This window comes from Apium graveolens, chromosome 5 (assembly GCF_009905375.1).
Source record: "Apium graveolens cultivar Ventura chromosome 5, ASM990537v1, whole genome shotgun sequence".
In the NCBI taxonomy this organism is placed as follows: domain Eukaryota; kingdom Viridiplantae; phylum Streptophyta; class Magnoliopsida; order Apiales; family Apiaceae; genus Apium; species Apium graveolens.
The window spans coordinates 86,651,130-86,677,011 of NC_133651.1; the positions used below are offsets into that span (position 1 = coordinate 86,651,130).

Sequence of the window (25,882 nt, forward strand, 5' to 3'; positions counted from 1 at the left end):
TTCGAAGGATAAATAATGAGACGCGGATAGACTGAGGAGAAAAGGAAGTAGGAAATTAGGAAAATTGGATGAAGGAAGTGACCTTCAAGAATGTGAAGTGTAAGACCGGTGGCTTGATACCCAGAAAGGGAGACGCCGGGTATGAAAGGTATCCCAGTATTGAGGTGACTGTTGAGATAAACAACAAAAGTAAATAAGGAATTATTAAGAAGAGGTTCACGTTGAACACGACCAATATCTTCCAGAACATCCTTGTTATCGTTACCAAATTAGGCAAGACAAGCGGATAACCGTTGCTATCTTTTGAAGGCCATATGGGTTGACCTTAGTTTGAATAAGGAAGCTATTGTGAAATGGGTATAGACTATCGAGGTGGGAATGATTGAATAAGATAATCTATCAAGGATATATGACTTGATTTATCCATGGAAAAATGCATGTACCTTTTTAAAGGTGGAATTAAGGATAGAACATCGGTAACTTAAAATGAATCATAGGGGAATGCATAAAGGTTGGCATTTCACCTTTAATAGGGACAGTATGAGTTTTGACAGTATAAATTGGAAAGGATTAAGGTAATAACAACCTTTAAGTATCAGTGGGGAAATTTTTCAGAAATATATAGACAATGGTTCTAGTATTAGTAAAGGGTATTTCGATATGCCTTGCATCTAGGGAATACAGGAGGAACGATTCAAGGATAACCTTAGAGGTTTTACAAGGAGAAAGGTAATATTCAAAATTCCCAAGAGTAAAAATGTTGATAAAGGAAATATGACGTAATTATAATGATGCCAAGTGGGGCACGTGTTAAACCACGAGAGAATATGGATCGAACCAGTAAAGGTCGAAATTGTTCAAGGCAATTAGGACCTAAGATAAAAGATGTTCTAAGTATGATTAAAAGTCAGTCGTGACAGTGATTAACCTCTAAAGACTGAGGCAATAACTTATGGAAAAATGATGATAATTTTTATTTTTATTTTTACTCATCAGACTTTAAGGAAAACATCTTCACATAAGTTGTGATTGAAATGAGATAGAAAATTATTTGGAGGTGGTTAAAATGACATTGACTGTAAGGAAATTTTACTATCAGGAAAGGCCAAAGAGGTGGCCGACACTTAAAGGTAAAAGGATAATTATCGGCGCTCGTTCCAGAAGAATACAATGATAATGGTTAAAGCCGTGAAGATGGTATTATGGTTTGGAAGATTGACATTCCTTCTGATGACTGTGTAATACCCAACCGTAATAGTAGTTGGTAAAGGTTTAATTCGTGTAATCGCCATGAGCAGGCTATCTATCTCAGAAGGTACTATCTTGAGAATAATCCAGGACCATATTTCAAAAAGGACTAGACGAACCCTTGAGTTAAGTCTTCTATTTAAGGTATACGATTAAGAATGGTATTAACCTGCTATCGTTGCTTTGACTGAAACTCTTCTGCAATTTTATCTACTTCATGTCATGAAAGTACGTCAGAGTTTAGAGTGTTCTTCATGAATTGTGATTGGTGGTTATGTTAACTCCGTAGAAGGATTTGATACGACATGTATGGACTCCGTATGGTTAGATATTAAGATTTCATAGAAAGTGAATGATGACAGTAGGTCAGTGGTGGACCATAGTAATGCAGCAATGATTCTGCAAGTAATAAGCTGATTACAACCGTGAGAGTTGTATTGGAATGGATGTTGAGATTGAGTACCACTAATCAGGTAGTGGTAGGGTATAAGTTATCATTGACAGACTAATTAAGTAGAGTATCTACCTATTGAATATTTATTCCTCCTTATCAATAGAGGGTCGTATGACTATACGAGGAAGGTTGTGATGCAAGCATAGAATTCTAGTAACGATGATGTCTAGAATGAGATCCCAGATTCGATTTTCAATGTCGAGGGAGTTTCAAAGGTGATTGTGTATAAGCTCGAGGAAGAGCATGGGTCCATAGAATGATGGATGGAATAGTAAATATTTAAGCATGTGAAATGCGATGCTATAATACTTGATGTGGATTTATATACACAATATGTTTTGTTCTCCTATGACAAACCTCTATAGTTCAGAGGTAGGTTCCAAGCCAGATGTTTTGTGGCAGTATATTTTTTCATATATACAATTCTCTTCAATTCGTTCTTTTCTCTTCTTTTCATTTCATATAAACTGAGAAGAACAACCCTTCCAGAAGGGGAGGTATTGCCGAATGACTATCTATCTGTGTGATAGAAGCCGAGTAGGATACCAGCTATTGTTTAATTGCTTATCAAGTACTAAAGGCTGGCCACCTTCTGTACTAACTATGCGATATAACAAGTGTTCATGATCATAGTGATCTCTCAATAAGTTCTTTTACTTCTATATGATTGATCAAACCTTGGAAAATGGAAACAACTGAGAAAGGAGTAGTAAAGTTATGGTGGTAGTCAGAATGGAAGCACATTCGTGATACTAAGGTTGACGTGGTTATTAAAAGGTTATAGAGCGCTAACGAGCAAAAGTATAACCAGTATAATATTAGGAACGGAAGGTAGTAGCGATTACGAACTGGAAAAGAATGGGTATTGAGAAGCAAAAGCTATAATGCTAGAAGCTATGATGAGAGTCTGTGCACTAGACTTGAAAGAAATTGGAATGATCACTTAACATGGATTGAGTTTTCTTACGACAATAGATCATATGTCAGTATTGAGGTATCGCCTTATGAGATCCTTGAGGGAAGACAATGTCGATCTCCCTTATGTTAGGATGAAGTTGTAGAGCGCAAGATGCTCGGACCCGCAGTAGTCCAAAGGACCAGGGATATAATAGATCTAATCAGAGGACGGCTGGTAGTAACCCAAGATGGACATAAGAAGTATGTTGATTTGACACGAAAGGACAAAGAATAGGAAGTAGGGGACCTAGTGTTGTTAAAGGTATCCCCTTGGAAACCCTTGGAAAGGATTGATGAGATTCGGAAAGAAAGGAAAGCTAAGTCCACAATTTGTCGGACCCTTGGATATATTAAGAAGTATTGGGAAGTTAGCATATGAGCTAGCCTTACCCCAGAACATGTAGCAAGTCATAACGTGTTTCACGTATCAATATTAAGGAAGTGTAATTCGGATGCCAGATAAATAGGGGCATATGAGCGCATAGACATGCAACCAGACGTAACCTATATGGAGCAACCAGGAAGGGTTATAGAGTGAAAAGGAACAAGTGCTTAAGAGAAGGGTTATCAAACTAGGCGGAGTTTGGTGGTAGGACCACAATGTGGGAAAATTTACTTAAGAGTTAGAAAGTGTAATGCTAAGAGAGTATCCCTATTCATTTTCTATCTGATTCCGGGACGGAATCCTTTTAAGGAGGGGAGACTGTAATAACCCCAATTTTTGGAAATTTTTTGAAACCCTTATGAATAGTGTTTTTGCTGAATGAGAAAACTTTTCATGCCACACTATGTAGGGGTTCTGTTATGGATATTCTGAGATTTTATTAGTACTCTACATGGTATATAAGTGTATGTAAAGATCGTCAGAATCCAATTCCGAACACTTTGATTTTTCCCGGAAATCCCCTAGATACCAAAAGAATTGAGTATAAGGTAACAGGATAAAAAGGATTTAAATTAAAGGATTATAGGAGAGGATCATAAAAGGAATATAATATATTGAGAAAGGTTAAGGGAACCTAAGTAATAAGATCCCGGGTATGATCCCTCAAACGATAAACGAAAGCGAAAGTTAAGTGAACCGTATAACAGATCAGCGGTCATTAGGCAAACAATTAGGAAGTTAATCAAAGAGATTAGAGGGGATGATGTCACCCAACCAATGAGAAGAGGACAAAGAGGGGAGGATGACATCATGAGCATGACATAAGCATGACATAGGGAGGAAGGAGGTGTGGTTGAATTAGAACCACACAAAGTTCAAGGCTAAAAAGGTAATTAACCAAAACAAAAACAAAACTACATCCACCAAGCCAAAACAAATCATTTTTATCAAAAAAAAAATTCTATTTCTCATCACCAAGAACATTGCTCTCGGCTTTTTACATTTTCAAAGGGAAAAATTTTCAAAATCCAAGATTCAAGCTTCCTAAATTGGTAAGATAATTCCCTAGTATTCCTTATGCATAGTTATGGCTATATTATGAGTTTAATCCACCAATTCAGTCTCTATTTTCTCCAAGAAATCAATGAAGAAGACAATGAATAGTGATTTCAAGGTTTTTAACTTGATTTTTCTTGTTTTTCCTTTAAGATCCAAGCATCCCTAAGACTCCTCAAGGCTTCCTAAGGCTTCCTAGCTACTCACACCACTTCAAGGAAGGTATATCATCTCCAAACCCTAGCTTTACTTTGTATATTAGGATGATTTTGGTTGTTATGATATTAGAGTAGCTTAATGATTGTTGGTTTAGAGTTGGGTTGGAATGGTGGTGAATGAATTGTTGAAATCTTATGATTTGGTTAAAGAATGTAGTATAGTTTAAATTCAAGTTTTAGGATTAAGTAAATTGATTATAATGAGTTGATTTGGGGCTGATGTAGTGTGTTATGGATGGGCTTTGGTTGTAAGAATGGATTGGGGTTTAATTGTGGTGGTTTTGGAATGGTATAAAATTGGGAAATCGCGTAAATATAGCCGTCGTACTGTCCGATTTACTTTAGACTGCTTTTGTTCATAACATTAGCACCCGAGAACCCCCTGCTAGATTTTGACCATTGCCATGTTTAGATAGTTCATGTTACGAGCTTCGTTTTGATATGTGGTTCGTTTGATTCTGATGTACGGTTTAGGAGAAACGGCCGTTTTAAGTAACAACGTTTCGTGAACGAACCATTACCCCTCCTCTTACTTTGAAACATAGGTTAAAGACCTTAAAGGGTTAATTAATGTATGAAACAATTATGTTAAGTGTGTTAGGAAGTTGGTAAGACACTCACGAAGGAATCGCCTTAAAACTCGTAATGGTTAAATTATTAAAAATGGTGGAGCCGAGGGTACTCGAGTGACTTGAGAGAATCAGTAAGCGCAAAACGAGCGTTAAAGTCTGAGTTGGTTAGAGTATAGATTTACAAGTGACTTTGGTTTAATTCCAACTTACTTGTTGTTTATAGGTTACCAAACTCGTCCTGAGCCATTCGTAACCCCCAGTCGTTCAGGCAAGTTTTCTATCCGTTATACTGTTGTTGTGATGTATAAACTTGTATATGCATTATCTTGTGATAGATGCATGTTGGTTAATTAGCAAATTTTGCGATATATTGAAGCATGCTGATATGGTATATATATGCATGCCTGTTTCGTATTCTTGCCATATATATCTGTTGGTTCAGTTGATAATACCTATGCTAGAGAATAGCGGTAATTTGCATATACCCTTAGTATAGGGACCCAAAGGTGAAAACATTTTCTAAAACCGGGAGTCGAGGATCCCGAGTTGATTTTATATATATATATATTTATATATATATGGTTATAGTTTTCAAAACTATTAATCGAATAAGGTTTATTCGATAACTTTATATTATTTAATAAATATTATTTCGAATATTCATTCGAGGGCTTATGACTCAGCTTATTTATTTATTGAATATTATTTCGAATATTCATTCGAGGGCTTATGACTCAGCTTATTTATTTATTGAATATTATTTCGAATATTCATTCGAGGGCTTATGACTCAGCTTATTTTATTTATTGAATATTATTTGAATATTCATTTGAGGATCTATGACTCCGATTATTTGCTGAGATATATTCTTTATTTTTATTAAACAATAAGGTGTCGATAATCAAACTTACTTTTGATTATTCAAATAAAGATAGTACTTTCGTATAGGTATATCTTTGGTTATTTAATATTCATTTCAAGTATAAGTTTAAAACTCCTACTTTAATTATTTTATAAAGATTATTCTTTATGGGAATATTATTTAAATAATAATATTCAGATATTTTCTAATATATTGGGACTGATTTATTTTGTTAAATCAGCATCACTCCAAACATTCTTAAAAATGTTTTGCGAGTCTTCAAAATGATTTTTAAAAGTTAGAGCGAATCCCAAAACTCATTTTTATATTTAAGATCTTCCTTTCGAAGGGGATTTAAATACTCGCTCAAAACCTGAGGGATCCGGCTCTGTGGTGTGTTTTATATTCGCAACAAGGTTGCTGTCTTGATAAAAGAGTTTTTGATTACTTACCCAATACTCGGGAAGTAAAATTCTTGGAACAAGTTAATCTATTAACAGGCATCGCCTGGGAAATATCGGTGAGTTCTCCTTTCCAACTAGATACGACTTCTTGGTGGAGCCGTATCAACAAGTTTCTACTTGGGGAAAGGGGGAACGAGCTTTACATTTCAGAGTCATGGATTTCATCTGAACTAGGAGTGGCGTAAGTGGTCGAGTAGCGCCGGCCCAACCTTATTATATTGGCCCAAATGGCCTGGAAGTTCCGCTAAGGCGGTCCATTCCTTAGGAGTTCAGTGTTCGGTTGACAAGTAAATCCGACAGGTTCTCCTCTACATGTAGAAAATGGTGGGGTTGCACTACTATGACTGATCATCGTAAGTGGTCTTCCTGGCACGGAAAACTCCCGTAATGAGTTCATCATCCAATTGGATATTTCTGCAACACTACCTAGAGCACTTCGATAGAAAGGCTATGGTTGGGCGATTGTTGAGTGTTGGCAGGGTCAAGTTTTCAAAATGATGTTTGCATCAAATGAAGTATATCATAACTTCATTTCCTTCAAAATATTTCAAAGATTGAATCTATTCAAGTCTTATCTTGTAGTCTCATCAGTGTGATGAACTTTTGAAACTAATTATAACTTGAACGGTGGTAGTTCAAGTAGTATTCGGAAAAGATATAAGTATATTGGAGTATCTTGTAACTTCATCTTTTAAACTTATACCTAGTAAATGATTATCTTATGCATATCAAAGACTTTCAGAAAAACGTTGAGACAAGGTTAGATATATGAGATCACCTTGCAACGATATTTATTTTTATACAGTTATAAACTGGAACTCTGTGTATATTATGCATGGAAGAGGACTTCCAAGATTTTGAAAAGTATATATGTATGTATACTGAATATTTTGCGACTTCATCGCACTAAGATATCAAACTTGGTTCATTTCTTTTGACCAAGACTTTCATGAGTACTATGAGAAGGCTCATATATTGTTAATCATTATACATATTATTTTGGTGGGCTTGCTGCTCACCCTTGCTTTCTTCTTTCATCACACAACAACAGATAGAAAAGATGAACATGACCAAGCTCCCGATTCGCAAGCGATTAGGAAACATTCTGCAGTTTCCTATAGGCGTTGATGTCGCTATAGCTGAGGTAGGAACTACCAATAGGCTAGGCTTTCAACTTTTGATGTACCAGACTTATGTATCTTTATCAATTGTAATAATGGCAAAGAAATGTAAATTTATTCAGAAACCCGTTTAAGGTGTATTGGCATATAATTGTGGAATAAAACAACTTGTGATTATTTTTGGATATTCATCTCTGAGACTATAACTTGTGGTGTGTGTGTTTATTGTGGGATCACAGTACAGAGTAGTTGATTATTTATTAAGATTGGGTGTTATTAAGGGAAATGGAACTCGTGACAACCCGGATCCCCGACTCCGGATTTGGGGGTGTTACACCCTTCGAGCTAGAAGAGTTCGATGTGATTTTAGGATCGGGTTGGTTGTCCTGTAGTAAGGAAATGAGTGGTTTTTTTTAGAAGAAGCAAATTGTAAGTGTATAGAAGCCAATAGTAAGGTAAGTTTCTAGGTGCAGAAGCAATATAAGAAATTCTTTCAATCATGTGAGAAAAAGGAGAAATAATCTAAGGATGTTGTTTGTAATATCCAGGATATATCGTGCAATTATTTTTGCTAATAGATAATTATTATATGTATTCAGTATCTATTCTGTGAATTATTTGTTAAGTGTTAAATGTGTTTGAATGTTTAAAAATATTATTAATTAAGTATTTCAATTTTTATATGTTCCAAATAAAATATAGATAATTGTCATATCTTCCTAACTATTTTTATGTTAATTTATGAATTTATAGGAATCATATGGATTTTATTAAATCTTTTTCCGGGTATTTAAAATCTATTTTATAAAAACGGGAACCAACCACCGTTATCCGTTTTTACGTTTTTAGAACCCGAAACTCTTCCGAGAACACCTTCCTAACCTAATCGCAATATTCCAAGCATTTTCCGTGTTTCGACTTTTTCGATTCGGCGTACGGTTTGTCCTGCGCGGGTCCCGGCGCAATATTTTCGATACATTATTCGTTTCGGTAAATCAATAAAACTCGTATTTTCGATAAACGTGAGCATTTTATTAAACTATCATAATTATCACCTCGTAATACGTGTAACCAGGCGCTGAGACCAAGACCGCAGTACAAATTGTACTGATTTGGATAATTATCTCAAAAACCGGTACCGTTTGGATCAACTTTTATAAATAAACGTACCGTTTTATAAACGGAATGATCCAACAGGATACTAATTTCCCGTAATTATAAATAGCCTCTACCGTATTTTATTTGATACCAGAAATCATTTGCAAACAGTATTTATAAAGTTTTTACAGAGAAAATACTATAATTATATTATGTTCTTCATAATCAAACACAAATTCGGAGGCGTTATCGATATCCGATTTTGGCGTACATATACTCAAAACGAAGCTACTGAAATCTAGAATCCAAATCTCTCATCAATTTTAACCCAGAAACATCAGGTGATTTTCTATTTAAATATTTATATTCGAATTTCTTGGTATTAAAATTATGAATTTTTGTTCGAGAGCTTGTTTGTATGATTTGATGGTAGCATGTTGTAGGGCTTGTTTTCCTGGTGATTTTGGTATATTATACTTCAAATTTGGAGTTCAATAACATGCTTAATTTTGGGTTTGATTCTCGGAATTTAGAAATTAGGGTTTATGTTACTTTGAATGTTTTCAATTCGATTTGGGGAAATCTTTGTTAGGGGTTTTCAGTTGATCTGGATGGGTTCTTTGTGTTCCTTATCAGATTTGCAATCAAACCATGTATTTATATCTCACAAACGATTACTGAAAAGTTAGGAGTTGTCTTTTGAAACTGTCGCCGGATTTTTCTAGAACTCGCCGGCGGCGAGTTTTGTTTCAGTCGTTCTGATCAATTTCGGGTGTGGTTGCAGATTGTGATTATCTAAATGAGTTGCATGTTGTTTATTCTTGAATTCTGGAGCGTTTTACGGCCATTCGAGACTTCTGCCTCGTTTCCGACGAGCTCGGTGTCGCCGGCAATGGCGACGTCGGCGACTTGGTGAAGAAGGTGGTCAAACTACAGTTTGACCCCTGTAGTTTGATCAACCTTACAATTCAGTCCCTGTATTTTTTATAAGTTTTAAAAATACGATTTCTGTTTACAAAACTTTCAGAATTAGGATTTCTGTTTTAAATATTTTCAAAAACAAGATTTCTTTTTATAAAATGATTTTTGAAAATAGTTTTAATTATTTTAAAATTTTAAAAATTATTTATTTTAATTCCAAAAATTATTTTTAATTCAAAAATAAATCTGAATTAATTAGTAATTAATTTTAGTTAATAATTAATTGATTAATTGGTCAATTAATTCGAAAATTAATTGATTAATTAATTCAATTAAATATTAATTGATTTTAATTAATTATTTAATTAGATTTAATTATTTAAAAATGATTTAAAAATCCCGAAAAATAGTTTCGAGCTTTAAAATATTATTTTAAATTGGTTTCAAGGCTCGATAATTATTATAAAATTGTTTTGAAGCCCGCTTTGGTCAACCGAACCCTGTTTATTACTCCGAAATTGATCCAACAACCCGTTTTAATTCTGAAAAATATTTTAAAAATCATTTTAAATACCTGAAAGCCCATTTATGACCCGAAACTTATTTATAAATGAAATATCATTGATTATGTAACGTGCTATGTGTTATATGTGACTTGTTGATTGACTGTCGGTCTATATATTCAGTGATTATTTGTTTATAACATAACTTTCGATCCGTTAATCGGATTTGGGTGAAACGAAGGGTAGATAGAAGTTTGTGTTGAACATAATCGTATGAGTGGAATATTGATAGATACTTATGATGCCTAGAAGAGTAAGCAAGGTGTAAGAAAGAAGAGCAGGTGATCAGAAAATAGAATTGACGTGTAGAAAATACAACAAGAGATCAGAGGATAGAAGCGAGGCATAGGAGAAGCAGATGAGTGATTGTTGAATGGGGTCATTAGACAAGTACAAGTGAAGTTGAAATTGATTATGATATGGCAAGTATTTCTAAACCCCTCTCAAGATATAATGCAGATATTTCTAAATTCGCTTGTGACATACTGTTAATATTCAAAATAGCTTTGTTTTATACTGTAAATATCTTGAATCCTTCAGCCTTGAACCTGAGCCACATCATTTGATTTTTGAGCCGTAAGCCTTATTCTTTGTAAACCATTTCTTGTTGATTTACCAAATACTAAACCACACAAATACGATATTACTCCACAAATATATACATCCACCATATACCAAACACTGTAACGGAATTGTTTACACATACAGAAACTTTTATACTCAACCATACCTTGTGATACCAAAGTACTCAAAACCTTGTAAAAACACTATTCATCTATTACCCGATTATCGTACCGGCTGGAGGCCACTTCTTTTATGTACTTTGACATACCCTTTCGGTAACCATGAATTTTTACCATGCTTTTATACAAATGTTTGTATTGTTATTGATTATGATATGGTTTTATTAATTTCTATTGTTTATCATATTGAACTGCTTTAGAATTGGATAGTTTTCTTTGTGTGGACCAGATTCGTGGTCAGACCATATCGATGGTCAATTTAGGCCAATGTGTGCCTTGGATCCAGTAGTTAGAGCAATGTTGTGTGCTTTGCTCGGGGTTAGTGCGTGACTGATCAGCAGCCTAACCTTGGTTTTAAAAACTTAAAATGAATATCCAATTCTATTAGTTGTTTAACAAGAAACTTGATTCCTTTGAATCACCTCGTTTATTATTGTTTAACCTCAATTATTGATAATATGACTTGCTGGGCTAGTTAGCTCACTCTTGCGAATCTTTTTATGTATTCTACAGTTAAGAAGGATACGGTTGACAGTGACGTTTCCCAGTTCAATGTTCAAGCTAAGATTCCAGATTATGATTGATCGAGCTAGCAGGAGCTTATTGCAGTAGTAAGATAGTAAGGTTGTAAGAATAATTTCTTATCAGTTGTAGATTAAATTAGTTGGGATTTGGTATGTTGTTATAAAAGTTAAGGTTGTGGCTTGTTTTTCATACTTTAACCTGTTGCGATCCGTGGTTATGTAAAGCAGGGTCATTGCAAATAATATTTTATATACAGGTTTATATATTGAGTATGTGTATGGACCCCAAACTTCTGACCCGGGTTTGGAGGGCGCCACAGGTTGGTATCAGAGCTACAGGTTATAAGTCACTGAAATAAGCCTAGATTGTCGGGATTGGGTAGAGGGTTAGGATTAAGAATAGGAAATAGAAAGATAGGTCATCGTGAGGTTGCGTGCTACTGTATAGTAGGTCTCCGGCACGGTTCGTGTTGCGATTCGAGATTCTTAACTAGCGACGTGATATTCAGGCAATGGCAATGGCAGATCCTTATTTCCCTGCATCACCTGATCGTTTGGAAGCTTTCCGTTTAAGGATCGTCATCTTCTCTCAGATTCGATTTACGCCTTGTTCCTCCATCAGTATTAATAGTATCACCTTTTAGTATGACAGTTGTGCCTCTCCAAGTTATTCAACGGTATTCTATCATCTCTCGATATGAGACTACCTATTCAAGAACCTTTATTTGCTTATTCTTGTTCTTTTGAACATTCAACTATGGATGTATCTTTTCCGTTTACTATACACCATATTCTATATCCTCAGTTTAAAAACTTTTCCAATGAAACAACAACATTTGCGAGACGGGACATGATAACTGCAGTAAATGGTGAGTATTGAAATACAAATTAAGGTGAGAAGGAGTTTAGAAAGAAGATTCAAGTGTTCTGGAGGATGGCTGTTATCTGGTTACAAGAAGCTATTAGTAATTAGGCCACTCATGACCAACTTGTGGAATGGAGTAGATAAGTGTTGGAGAGAGAGAGTTAGAGGAGATTAGGGATCTGAAGATTTCTTGAAATTAATGGTCATTTAATGATGTGATATATATTTTAATAAGATGATGTGACATTAGCCGACTAATTGACTATTGGATAGTCTGTTCCACTTAATGATTGCAAAGTGGTTAACGGGAGTACTACTAGTATGGGAGCCTTAATGTGAAGCTACGAATAAGATAACATGCAACGACAGTTGAAGTTTACATCGATTAAGGAAAGTAATAGACCCAATGAAGGAGAGGAGATAAATGGAAGTGAATGGACCTTTGAGTGATCATTTCTTTAACTTGGTATCTGGTCATAAGAAGGACAACAATCAACTCATACAGTAAGGACAACCGGAGGTGTGATTTTCAAAATTTTCAAAATTTTAACAATTTTTCGAAAAAGATTTTTCCTCACAATATTTCTAAAAGCCTTTTTGAATAAAATAAGTTTTAAACCTTGGTTGTCAAGTTACTACTTGAGTTTCATGTTTGTTAAAAGACCCGAATTACCTGGAGGGATGCTGTTTCAGACTCAGCGTTGTTAATTCGGAGAACGAGGTAACCTGCGATTATGAAGAAGTTAATTATTCCTAACATCAAGGTGCAAGTATTGTCTGATAGGATTAACAACAGAACCAGCGTACGGAGTAACTATTCATTCAATTATTGGGATTATCAGAGTTCGAAGAATTCATTGATTAAACGGAAGCCCGAGCATGACCAAAAAAGATTGGGAAGATTTCCAGACTTTTCTAAAAAGAAGAATATTATTAATAAAAAGATCACTATGTTGAATGATTCATGGTTATTCCAAATAAAAAAGAGGAAACTCAAGGTTATCTGATAAGAACGTTATTATGATCGAATTGTTAAAGTATTATATGTATAGGTGCGACGTTACAGACGCGAGACTTAACAAGTAAGAATCTACCATAATGCTTAGTTGCGAAAGCATTTTAGCATACTTCTAAAGTTGTTATGTGATACAATTGGGAAATGATCGAGCAAACTCAAAAAATGAATACAAGTGCAATGTGGATGGTGACCAATGGTATCATTCTCGTCCTCAACATTACAGCGTATATTCCTTTTTAATTCCTAAAAGCGTATGAACTCCTTTTCTTAATAAATTCTTTCTGATGATATCAAAATGGAGGATTTCGCATTCCTTTTAGATTTAATTGTTCCCCTCAAGTTTTGCTTTCTGATTGGGACAAACAGTGTTATGATAAAACACTTTGTCGGAGTGACGGAGAGTCGGGTGGGACGCCACCTAATCATGTGCTGTATGCCATACGGTATGAAAGATTGGCCATCTTAAATACCAATGTGGTTGTCTCATTTATATTCAAATCAGTACTTCTTCTTTCTTTTCAACTCTAAGTTTATTAAAACTGTGAATCCTTCTAGTTCTTTCGTTGTACCGTTGTTCCGTGCGAGAGCTTTTCAAACAAAAGTCAATATATTATACACTCAGCGGGAAAAGTTTCATCTAACTCTCATGCATGGAAAAGAAACAAGGGTATATGGTGAAAATTGCAAATCACTGGCCCTAGCGAGGGATGCATTAACAGTCAAGGGAATCTACTTCAATAAGGGATACGTCTCCGAGAATGAGAATTGCAATATGTTATTTAGAATATGGATGTGATGACGTAGAAGATGATTGCGGATACCTTATGCATTAAAGTATTGAAAGATGTGGGAGCAATTTGATCGTATATCTCTCAAGGTTTTATTGATAAGATGAATTATCCTGTCGAATCAATAAGTTTATGACTAAAGGACTTGCAAGTTAAGAACGTGTAGTTATTGAATAAGTAAGTACCAATGGCGGAATCGATATTTTTGGCAATATGCTGTGAAGAATTGATATCAATTGAGATAAGAGGATTTGACATTATTCTAAGGAGTGGACTAACTATTCAAGTGTGATGTCCAGATAGACCATCGTGATGGAAGATATTTCTGACGACGCCAAATGAGAACATGAAAAAGTTTAAAGGACAAAGGAAAGTAAAGAACTTGTTAAAAATGATTTAAGATTACAGTGACCAAAATATAAGTGCTATGGCGATTATTAATAAGAGTTAGGAGCAAACCGAACTTGAAGATTTTATAGTCTCAAGATATGTTTCCAGACGAGTTACCAATATTTCCTTTAGATAAAGAAAATGCGTTTATGATTGATTTAGCACCTGAAATGAAGTCAGTGTCCAAAGCCCCGCACATAATGGCACCAGATAAAATAAAGAAGTTACCAGAGCAAACGCAGGAGATAATTAGAAGAAAAAGCAACTGAACCTAGCATACTCCCTAAAGTGCACCGGTACGATGTGTTAATAAGAAATATGGAAGTGTGAGATTATATGTTAGCGAAAGCTCAACAAGTTTACTCTCAAGAGCAGATATCTGCTACCTCGAACCAATGATTTGTTTAATTAAAAGAATGAAGCAAGATATTTTTATAAGATTGATTTAAGACTGAGTATATTACCAAGTGAAGATTGAACTTATGGACATACCAAAGATAATTTCTGAACTCAGTACTATTGTTATAAAACTCTAGAAATGTTAGTTGGATGAACTAATATACTGGTGATATTTAAATTTGATGAGTAGAATCTTGAAGGAAGAATCTGGATAAGATATACCATGCAACCTATACAATGATAGCTGAGGAGTCAAAGAAGAAAGAAACGGTATGAAAAGTTTACCAGGTGAAAACTTCAATGGTAGGAAGTATAATTTTCAGTATAGACAGTCAGTAAGGAGGAGACAAAAAGGGAATTCAACAGAAACCTTTAAAGATAGTATGAATGAAGAAAGACCAGAAGCATCAACAAAAGTAAGAAGTTTTATCGTGGACCAGTTATTATTAGAAATTGTGCAAGATTTCTTGAAAGTTGCAATACTTTGGATGAAGCTGACTAGGAAAAGCAAGAAGGTTATATGAAATGGAGAAGGGTGAAGAAAGTTTTGCGGAGTTAAATGAAAGAATGGTTACAACACCTATTTTATCATTTTGAAAGTATCAAGGAAATTTGGTAGTTTATAGTGATACTTCTCGTAAGGGAATAGGATGTGTGTTGACGCAAAACAATAAAGTTATTGCATATGCATCCAGACAACCGACACCTTATGAGCAGAAGTACCCTACTCATAACTGGGAATTAAAAACAACAATAATATTCGTTTTGAAAGATTGGGAAATATTATAAGTATAGAGAAAGATGTGAGATATATACAGACCATAAGAGTTTGAAGTATGAACTTCCGAGAAAAAGCAAATATAGTGGCAAGAGATGAGTAAGAAGAAGAGAGAATGAACATAGAGACTATACCAGAAGAATTATCTATGGAATTCTAGAAGTTGGAATTTGAAGTCAGGGTTCATAATCCAAAAAGGAGTAAGAATGTATAAGTATAACTTTTCAGTTGGAATTGTTAGAGAAGATAAAGAAGTGTCAGGAAGAGGTAATGGATCAGGATATAAATCATTTACTAGGTGAAGAATTGTGCACGTAAAAAGGACGATCAAGGTATTCTTAGGTTTTCTTCTAGAATTTGGATTCCACCAGTGACGAAATTGAAGAATGAAATTTTACAGAAAGCTCATAATTCAAGGTATTCAATCCATTCAGAGAGTACCAAGATGTATAGAGATTTAAAGGAAAATTATTGGTGGCCAGATACGAAGAGGGAAATTGCATTAGCAGATGTTACATACGTCAAAGAGTTAAAGTAGAACATTAGAGACCAAGTGGATTGCTACAGCCAGTGGAGGTTCCAGAGTGGAAGTGGGAGCATATCGCCATGGGTTTCATAGTTGGGTAACCAAGCACAAAAGCTAATCATGATACCATTTGAATTATAATGGATAGATTTACCAAGTTAGCTCATTTTCTGTCTATAAATGGAAGATTTTCACTAGGACAAGTCAGTTCATATGTACTTAAAAGAAGTTGTAGTTCGTCATGGAATTCCTGTGTCCATCGTATCCGATCGAGATCCGAGGTTTAATTCAAGATTTTGGGAGAGTTTTCAAGAATGTTTGGGAACGAGACTGAATATGAGTACGGCTTACCACCCGCAGACGGACAGCTAGAGTGAAGGAACGATCCAGATAATCGAGGACATGTTATACGTGTGTACTATTGACTCTAAAGAAAATTAGGACGAGCATTTACCCCCGATAGAATTTGCTTACATCAACAGTTATCACGCCAGTATTGGGATGCCATCCTATGAAGCCCTTTAAGGACGCAAATACAGATCTCCAGTATATTGAAACAAAGTAGGAGAACGCAAATTACTTGGACCTAAATTAGTGCAGCAGACAAAGGAAGCTATTAAAGTTATCCAGAAAAGATTGATAGCAGCACAAGATAGTCAAAGGAAATATGCAGACTAATCAAGGAAAGATATGGAATTCGAAGAAGGGAATTTGGTATCACTAAAAGTATCACCGCGGAAGGGATTAACGAGGTTTGGAAAGAAAGGAAAACCGCGTCCAAGATATGTCGGACCTTTTGGAATTTAAAAGCACGTTGGCAAAATAGCTTTCGAGTTAGCGTTACCTCCGCACATGGAGCACATTCATAATATTTTTCATGTATCGATGCTTAAGAAGTATAATCCAGACTTCAGGTATGTAATAGAATATGAGCCGATAGAGCTTCAAGCAGATTTGTCATATGTAGAGAGTCCGATAGAGATTCTAGAGAAAGGAGATAAAGTATTGAGAAATTAAGTGGTAAAGTTAGTAGGAGTATTATGGAGAAACCCAAAGGTTGAGGAGTCAACCTGGGAGTTAGAAAGTGATATAAGAGAAAAGTACCCTCATTTGTTTTCTTAGGAGATTCTAAGGACATAATCCTTTTAAGGGGGGAAGGATGTAATATCCGGGATATATTGTGCAATTATTTTTGCTAATAGATAATTATTATATGTATTCAGTATCTATTCTGTGAATTATTTGTTAAGTGTTAAATGTGTTTGAATGTTTAAAAATGTTATTAATTAAGTATTTCAATTTTTATATGTTCCAAATAAAATATAGATAATTGTCATATCTTCCTAATATTTTTATATTGATTTATGAATTTATTGGAATCATATGGATTTTATTAAATCTTTTTTCGGGTATTTAAAATCTATTTTATAAAAACGGGAACCAACCACCGTTATCCGTTTTTACGTTTTTAGAACCCGAAACTCTTCCAAGAACTCCTTCCTAACCTAATTGTAATATTCCGAGCATTTTCCGTGTTTCGACTTTTTCGATCCGGCGTACAGTTTGTCCTGCGTGGGTCCCGACGCAACATTTTCGATACATTATTCGTTTCGGTAAATTAATAAAACTCGTATTTTCGATAAACGGGAGCTTTTTATTAAACTATCATAATCATCACCTCGTAATACGTATAACCAGGCGCTGAGACCAAGACCGCAATACAAATTGTACTGATTTGGATAATTATCTCGAAAACCGGTACCGTTTGGATCAGCTTTTATAAATAAACGTACCGTTTTATATCCGGAATGATCCAACAGGATACTAATTTCCCGTAATTATAAATAGCCTCTACCGTATTTTATTTGATAACAGAAATCATTTGTAAACAGTATTTACAGAGTTTTTACAGAGAAAATACTATAATTATATTATGTTCTTCATAATCAAACACAAATTCGGAGGCATTATCGATATCCGATTTTGGCGTACATATACTCAAAACGAAGCTACTGAAATCTAGAATCCAAATCTCTCATCAATTTCAACCTAGAAACATCAGGTGATTTTCTATTTAATTATTTATATTCCAATTTCTTGTTATTTAAATTATGAATTTTTGTTCGAGAGCTTGTTTGTATGATTTGATGGTTGCATGTTGTAGGGCTTGTTTTCCTAGTGATTTTGGTATATTATACTTCAAATTTGGAGTTCAATAACATGTTTAATTTTGGGTTTGATTCTCGGAATTTAGAAATTAGGGTTTATGTTACTTTGAATGTTTTCAATTCGATTTGGGGAAATCTTTGTTAGGGGTTTTCAGTTGATCTGGATGGGTTCTTTGTGTTCCTTATCAGATTTGCAATCGAACTATTTATTTATATCTCACAAACGATTACTGAAAAGTACGGAGTTGTCTTTTGAAATTGTCGCCGAATTTTTCTAGAACTCGCCGGCGGCGAGTTTTGTTTCAGTCGTTCTGATCAATTTCGGGTGTGGTTGCAGATTGTGATTATCTAAATGAGTTGCATGTTGTTTATTCTTGAATTCTGGAGCGTTTTACGACCTTTCGAGACTTCTGCCTCGTTTCCGACGAGCTCGGTGTCGCTGGCAATGGCGACGCCGGCGACTTGGTGAAGAAGGTGGTCAAACTACAGTTTGACCCCTGTAGTTTGATCAACCTTACAATTCAGTCCCTGTATTTTCTATAAGTTTTAAAAATACGATTTCTGTTTACAAAACTTTCAGAATTAGGATTTCTATTTTAAATATTTTCAAAAACAAGATTTCTTTTTATAAAATGATTTTTGAAAATAGTTTTAATTATTTTAAAATTTTAAAAATTATTTATTTTAATTCCAAAAATTATTTTTAATTCAAAAATAAATCTGAATTAATTAGTTAATTAATTTTAGTTAATAATTAATTGATTAATTGGTCAATTAATTCAAAAATTAATTGATTAATTGATTTAATTAATTATTAATTGATTTTAATTAATTATTTAATTAGATTTAATTATTTAAAAATGATTTAAAAATCCCGAAAAATAGTTTCGAGCTTTAAAATATTATTTTAAATTGGTTTCAAGGCTCGATAATTATTATAAAATTGTTTTGAAGCCCGCTTTGGTCAACCGAACCCTGTTTATTACTCCGAAATTGATCCAACGACCCGTTTTAATTCCGAAAAATGTTTTAAAAATCATTTTAAATTCCCGAAAGCCCATTTATGACCCGGAACTTATTTATAAATGATATATCATTGATTATGTAACGTGCTATGTGTTATATGTGACTTGTTGATTGACTGTCGGTCTATATATTCGGTGATTATTTGTTTATAACATAACTTTCGATCCGTTAATCGGATTTGGGTGAAACGAAGAGTAGATAGAAGTATGTGTTGAACAGAATCGTATGAGTGGAATATTGATAGATACTTATGATGCCTTGCAGAGTAAGCAAGGCGTAAGAAAGAAAAACAGGTGATCAGAAAATATAATTAACATGTAGAAAATACAGCAAGTGATCAGAGGATAGAAGCGAGGCATAGGAGAAGCAGACGAGTGATTGTTGAATGGGGTCATTACACAAGTACAAGTGAAGTTGAAATTTGATTATGATAAGGCAAGTATTTCTAAACCTTTCTCAAGATATAATGCAAATATTTCTAAATTCGCTTATGACATACTGTTAATATTCAAAATAGCTCTGTTTTATACTGTAAATACCTTGAATCCTTCAGCCTTGAACCTGAGCCACATCATTTGATTTTTGAGCCGTAAGCCTTATTCTTTATAAACCATTTCTTGTTGATTTACCAAATACTAAACCACACAAATACGATACTACTCCACAAATATATACATCCACCATATACCAAACACTGTAACGGAATTGTTTACACATACAGAAACTTTTATACTCAACCATATCTTGTGATACCAAAGTACTCAAAACCTTGTAAAACACTATTCATCTATTACCCGATTATCCTACCGGCTGGAGGCCACTTCTTTTATGTACTTTGACATACCCTTTCGGTAACCATGAATTTTTACCATGCTTTTATACAAATGTTTTATTGTTATTGATTATGATCTGGTTTTATTAATTTCTATTATTTATCATATTGAACTGCTTTAGAATTAGATAGTTTTCTTTGTGTGGACCAGATTCGTGGTCAGACCATATCGATGGACAATTTAGGCCAATGTGTGCCTTGGATCCAGTAGTTAGAGTAATGCTGTGTGCTTTGCTCAGGGTTAGTGCGTGACTGATCAGCAACCTAACCTTGGTTTTAAAAACTTAAAATGAATATCCAATTCTATTGGTTGTTTAACAAGAAACTTGATTCCTTTGAATCACCTTGTTTATTATTGTTTAACCTCAGTTATTGATAATATGACTTGCTGAGCTAGTTAGCTCACTCTTATGAATCTTTTTATGTATTCTGCAGTTAAGAAGGATACGGTTGACCGTGAGGTTTCCCAGTTCAATGTTCGAGCTAGGATTCCAGATTATGATTGATCGAGCTAGCAGGAGCTTATTGCAGTAGTAAGATAGTAAGGTTGTAAGAATAATTTCTTATCAATTTTAAATTAAATTAGTTGGGATTTGGTATGTTGTAATTAAAGTTAAGGTTGTGGCCTGTTTTTCATACTTTAACCTATTGCGATCCGTGGTTATGTAAAGCAGGGTCATTGCAAATAATATTTTATATACAGGTTTATATATTGAGTATGTGTTGTGGACCCCAAACTTCTGACCCGGGTTCGGAGGGTGCCAAATTGTTGGAGAAAAGGGATGGAATTATGAGATTGTGAACTAATTATCGGGAGTTTAACAAAGTGACGAATAAGAATAAATAACTTCTATTAAGATTTGATTACTTATGTTACCTGATTCAAGGAATGTGTAATTTCTCGGGGATTTACTTAAGATCCAGCTTGAGGACATGCCAAAGATTGTGATTCGAACGAGTTATGAGCTTTGCAAGTTTGGTGATATCATGTGGAATAACAAGTGTATGAGTCGTCTCTAAGGATTTAAAGAACATGGTGTATGGGGAGTACTTGGATAAGCAAATTATATTTATTGATAACATCCTCAGCTATTTAAAGAATAAGAAAGTCTGTGTGGAACGCCCAAGGATTTTCCTCTGAAGATTAGAAGGGAAGCAACTATACATTGAGTTTTTAAGTATGAAATTTTGACCGAGGTTAACAAAAGATTCCGATTAATCCATTAACAACTACCTAAGCAAAGCCGGTATGGTAACAGATGCCTTGTGCCGAAAGAAAGAATTGGATGTAACTAAGACCATTGAAGAGTTAACAAAAGAATTGGAAATAGTGGAGTGTGAAGTTCAAATACCTAAAGGTGATAAGAAGTGAATATATGAGATTACTTTTCAGCTTTATTTGATGAAAATGAGTAAAAAAAATGTTTGAATATTTGGGAATTAAGTTGAAAGTGAGTACCATTTATCATCCGTAGACGAAGGGCCAAAGTGAAAAGATGATTCAAACGATATAAGTTATGTTAAGAGTATCTATTTTGGATCTTAAAGGAAACTGAGGTAATTACCTACCATTGTTTGAACTTTTCGATGTTAATAGTTATCATGCTAGTAGGGGAATACTACCTTGCGAAGCCCTGTGTGGACATAAGTGTGGGTTTCCCTCTATTACGAGAAAGTGGGAGTAGAGATGTTGTCAGGTTCTGAAATAATTCAGCACACCGAGTTCATAGTGATTTGATTTGGAAAAGAGTTGAAGTAGCTCAGGATAGACAAAGAAAGAAAGCAGGACTTGCATCAAAAAGTGTGGATATCGAAGTAGGATCGTTGGTATTGACAAAAGTTTCACTTTAAAAGAGATTGGTTGAGTTTGAATAGAAGGGACAAGTAAAGTCCTAAATATAGTGAACTGTTCGAGGTATTAATAATATAGGTAAAGTTTCCTATGAGTTGATGTTGCCACCGCCGCAGCTGTAGTATATATATATATAATGAGTTTCATATGTCAATGTTAAAATGATATGTTTCTAATTTGAACCAAGTCGCTGATTAGGAGCCAATAGACTCTCACTCAAAGTTATTTTGCATAGAATAATCGATCCAAATCCTAGATAGTTGAGAGCGAGTCCTTAAGAATGAGTTTATATCTATAGTAAGTATGCTTTGGAGAAATCCTCAAGTAGAAGAGTCAACTTGAGAGTTAGACTCAGATATGCTTGACATATATCCTCACTTGTTTAGTTAGATCAGATTCTGAGGACATAATCTTTTTAAGGGAGGAAGGAGATAACGACTCGTGTATTTTTGTATGATTTAAATACGTAATTATGGGATTATTAAATAAATAAAATATGTGTATAACTTTTGTCAGCTCGGTGTTGTTTTATTATTATCTATGTGTGATTTATGGTGTACCGGGTTGTTCGCGTAATTAATTATTGAGTTGTACTGAATTGTTTTCACTTTTAAAAGTGGATTTAATGTAAATTTATTTTCATAAATATTTGGAATATCTCTAAAATTGTTTTTTGTGGTTTTATAATTACAATAATTATTTTTGGGATTTTATAAAGTTTAGAAATCAGTATTTCATCAATTATTTAGCTTTGTTTGATTTTCTGATTGCATTTATTTGTAAAATCTGTAATTAATTTCAGAATTCTTCAAAAATTATGAAACTCATATTTATTTAAGTTTGGAATATTCTGAGAATTTTAAAATTATTTTGGAAATTTTCGGGATTAATTTCACACGCGCGTTGATTCGTTTAATTGATAAAAGCGGGTATAAATTGTGTTTCAGAAATTATTTTAAAATTAAAAAATTTATGTTTTTATAAACTTCAGGATATTTGTAACATTTTGAGACTATTTTTGTGATTTTATGAATTTATTTTAAATGCAGCTCGGTTCGTTAATTGTGAAATGCGGGTACCAGTAGCATTTCAAAAATGCTTTAAAAATTATGAAAATTTTATTTTATTAGTTTCAGAATTTTTATAAAATTTTAAAATTATTTCAATAATTTTACGGATTACTTTTATTCGTACCTTGGCTCGTTAAAATGCAAATTTCGAACCAAATTTGAATTTGCAATCGATGATAAGGCTACGTGTTTAATTTTTAATGCATAAAATGCTGCATGTCCCTCATTCTCGTGCGTGTTTATGCTTGGATTGGTTAATTTAATTTCTTTGCTGTAGGAAATAATTGAATAACGTTCGTGATATAAATTATATTTTTGTGCGGAGAATAATCATAATTAATCGGCGAAATTTATTCGAAAACCCGAATATTTTCGGGCACCAATAAATTTTGCCGCCGTCGGCGATGAGCCTCGACGAGCCGACGGTGGACGGTGATGACGTTGTTCCGTGTCCTACGATTTAAAAATTTAAAATATGAATAATAGTAATTAGTTGATATAAGTCGGCGGTTGGAATTTGTAGAATTTTGGATTGTGTGATTGATTGGTTGTGATTGTGATTTGACGTCGATTTGTACGACGGGTAGGCCGATAAACAGAGGAGGTGCTGCCCGAATTTTTGGAAATTAAATTCAAAAATGCGGGATATACCCTGTGATTATCGGGACTACCAGTTAGACGTGTATAATTATAATTATAAATATTTTACGAAATGTCCTGGTGTGTCGTGATAAAATATTCTATAAATGGTTAGCAACCCTACTTTACAAAACAACGAATATATGTATTTCCTGACAAATGTTATAAAACCGAGTTGTGAATGTATAAATCCTAATTTTTATGTGAGCTATAATAACACATATATTTACGAGTCGGTTTTTGTTATCGTTGGGTAGAACTGTTGTGAGGAACTGTCAAGCCTAATTGGTCGTCTAACTTAGGGTAAATCGACTCTGTAGGTTCTAGTCGAAGGACTCAAGAATTGAAGTCAAAGGATAACCTAGTGGACTGTCGACGAGCTCAGTAGGGTTTTAACGGAAGAACCTGAGTGTTGAAGTCGAATCCAAGGTGAATAAGTGGTTAGACGATAAAGTCTGAGCATCCGAGTCGGCTCAGAGTCAATCAGTAATAGTTGTAAAGCTTTGCAAGGCAAGTACCCCTGACCATTCTTTTATAGTTCAATATATATGAATGAAATGTTGTTTTACTTTCAAACAGGAACAGAAACGTTTTAAGTTACGTATCCCCTGTGTTTGAAATGTTGTAAATATGTGTTTTGGGGAAAAGTAACTTTTTGAAAGTACCTAGCTCTAAAATGTGATTAAAATGAAAGTAAGTTTTGAATAGTGTGCTGTGATAAAATTGTTTTGAAAAGAGATAGGTAAAAGTGGATTTGAAAACTAGATAAAATGAATCAGATATTGGATAACATTGCGTAAGTGGCTAATTCGGTTGCGCGCATTACATAACCGATTAGTCCAGCATAGATAATCAGAGACCTAGCTAGTCTCTGTGGATCCAGTTATTTTGTGTGAAAGCTAGATTAGCTTTCCTAGATATTTTGTGTGATAGCCCGACCAACTATCCTAGATAATTTGTGTGGAGGCCTGATCCGCCGTCCCTAGATAATATCCAATACATATCTGATTGTGATTTAGTGGTTCCCGTAACGGAACATATGATTTTGTGGTTCCAGTAATGGAACAAGTGATTGAGGTTCCAGTAACGGAATAAATGTTTTGGGTCCCCGTAACGGGACAAATGGTTTTATGGTTCCTGTAATGGAACGGAAGGTTTGAAAATGAAAATAGCATGCTAACATTGAACTCTGGTATTTATGCACATCACACGACTGTTGATTTTATTTTACAGAGCATGCTAGTTTTGATATCCAGTTTATACTTATTTTACATGTTTCTAACAAGTTATGAATTCTGTTCCTATAGCTACTTTACTTTAAATCATTTTTACTTGTTATTCATATAGTGGTACTACTGAGCAATTGATTGCTCACCCTTGCAGAATATTTTATATATGTATTGCAGATGCCTAGGGGATTCTTCCGTGATAGTTAAGGCAGAGTTCCAGTTTCTTTCGGTTCGGGCTCCTCTGAGGTAGTTGTGTTAGACCAAAGATGGTCTATTGAGTTGTTGTATTAAGTTAGTTGCGCCAGGATGGTTTGCTGTAAGTCAGTTTTGTAATAGTTGTAACCTAAGTCATACTTAAACTTGGAAAAGGTCTTGGTAAAGGGGTCGTGGTTATATATATTATTAATTATTTGGATTATAATATGTTTATTATTATTATCGTTGGTGACGTCAACTCCTGACCCCGGGGTTGAGGCCGTCACAGTCATCTAGTCTGAAGAATCTCCTAACACCTTTTTCATCCATGAATTCCATCAGCCAGTAAGGCCTCAAGTGCACTCTGTTTTCTGTGAAAGGAATTGATAGAGTCCTTGGGAGTGCATCTGAGGCTTTTCTGCTCCATAGTTCTTCTATCTTCTTTAGAATCATTCTCTTGGCAGTCACATTAAACCCAAAATATTTCTTGAAAGATGAGAAGATCTTTAACAAAATAGAACAACTCTCTTGAAGAATCCTATGAAGGGGCCATATGATCTCTTTCCCACCCTTGTATTTGAACACCAGTCTTTCAGCGAGATTTCTTTGAGCATCAATTGCTCTGACTTCTTCTAGCTCATCCATGTATAGGTTTATATCTGAAAATTCCTTGATGTCACTAATATAAAGAAGATCTCCCTTGTTGATAATTGGTTATGTTTTGGTTAAGGTTTTGGTTTTGAGTCTCACAGGCTTGACCTTCTTGATTGCTCTTATCTTTTTCTTCTTTAACTTGTTGAAGATTTGTAAATTGAGCTCAGGAAGAGGCAAGCTATCCCAGTCTACTAGCTCATCTTTGGGAACTATTGGCTCACCATGATAATTCCTTATAGGTTCCACCTTAAATTCCTCCTGCACCAC

The 25,882-nt window shown here is 34.4% G+C and overlaps 1 long non-coding RNA gene across 1 annotated transcript in view; it reads left to right on the plus strand.

The window, feature by feature from the left end:
- LOC141724233 (uncharacterized) overlaps window positions 1-25,066 on the plus strand; it is a 37,025-nt gene extending 11,959 nt beyond the window's left edge. Inside the window, exon 3 of the long non-coding RNA XR_012576562.1 lies at window positions 24,944-25,066. This is a non-coding gene — a long non-coding RNA (uncharacterized LOC141724233). The remainder of the gene's footprint in view (window positions 1-24,943) is intronic.
- The last annotated feature ends 816 nt before the right edge of the window (window positions 25,067-25,882 follow it).